This window comes from Grammomys surdaster, unplaced genomic scaffold, assembly GCF_004785775.1.
Source record: "Grammomys surdaster isolate TR1022 unplaced genomic scaffold, NIH_TR_1.0 367, whole genome shotgun sequence".
Taxonomy (NCBI): domain Eukaryota; kingdom Metazoa; phylum Chordata; class Mammalia; order Rodentia; family Muridae; genus Grammomys; species Grammomys surdaster.
The window spans coordinates 7,518,265-7,519,904 of record NW_021604786.1 but is presented as its reverse complement, the minus strand read 5'-3'; positions in this window follow the sequence as shown (position 1 = coordinate 7,519,904).

The window sequence follows — 1,640 nt, the reverse complement described above, 5'->3', positions numbered from 1 at the left end:
TTTGTCAGGTATCTGCCTAACTCTGTTGATTATTCCTCTTGCTATTTTGTATTAAACTTAATTTTAATTTCTGTATCCAAGGCTTCAGTAGTGACTTACTTGTTCCATATTGCCTTCAGACAAACTCGAGCAACTTGGGTCACTAATCTAAAATTTATACAATTATATTTCAGGAGATATTTGATATCATACTAATCACCATAAAAACTGGGTACAAACCTACTAAGACCCTGTAGTTTAATCAACACACTATTTAGATATATAAAAAGTTGGGCTAAAATTGGAGGCATTATCTGATTTTTTTTTTTTTTTTGTTAAACTCGTGCTGCATTTTTGATTTCACTTTTCAAAGAAAAGGCCAATAGGGACACAAGTAATTACCAAAACCTGCAAGTTTTAATTTCATGAGAACAAAAAACACACTGTTTGCTTTTAAGGATAAATTTTCTTTAACTAAGAGTGTCATCTGCAAATGTGATTCTTCCTGGCACCAAGGTCAGCCCCAATCATAGCAGCAATCAAGCCAAGGTTTGCCTTTTAGGAAGAGTAATTTGCTAAACGGAAGCAGACGCAACTCTCCAAAACCTTATAAATGTTCGAGTTCCATATACATTGTTATCTCACACACAGATTTTGCCACAAATATCAGACAATAGAGTGTTTGAATTCCAGAATAAGACAATACACAGCAGTGAAATAAAACTCACTAGAAGTACATCCAAAGCCAGCGTTTCTTTAAAGTGAGAACCCTCAAGTTGCTAGTAATACTAGTGTTTTTATTAGTGAGCTACAAACACCGTTATAAGAAGATACATATCAACAAAACTACATTTTACAAGTGGGGTTAATATTATTATCTAAAACAAACTAAATGCAGTCACACCATCTAGTTTAAAATAATGAGTTTATATAAATATTTGAATCCAGGTTTAACACTACAGTGATGTAGTTATTTCTGTAAATGTTTCCTCATTGAAGAAAAGATTCTAATAATGATCTAAGTAAAAAGTTTTATATGTTTATATATAAATGTATATACATATGTATTCCTAAATATAAACTGTTCAGTCTTTATAATGTTAATTGTATGTATGTTTTCAGGGCTGTCCATTTGGAATTGGGTAACAATAAATCAAATAGGATGCTATCATCTTACAAGACAGCTAGGGGAGAGTATGTGGGAGGTTTTGGAGGAAGGAAATCTAAGGGAGACATATTATAATTATACTATAATCTCAACAACAACAAAAAAGAGGAGCCCATGAACTTGAGGCAGAGGGGCATGGGGAAGGTTTGAGGGAGGAAGAGGAAGGGTAAATTATGAAATTATATCTTAATTTCAAAATTAATAAAAAGTGTTATAGTTTACAGTGGTGGGGATGGCTCTTGTAAACCTTAAATTAAGAAAAGTCCTCATCCCCCAATCAATCAGAAATCTCAGGTTGTTCTTTTCTCCTGGATGTATGCTCCTGAGTTCCCATGTACATTATGTGAAAGTTACAGGATAGTAGGTTGTGTTGGAGATTCCCAAGTGGTATCCCTGAGACTCAGAGTCATGGCCCCAAGATATGGCGTGTTGACACACAAGTCTTGTGAGTTATATCAAGGAATGGATATCAAGTCTGTTTAAAAAATAGCAA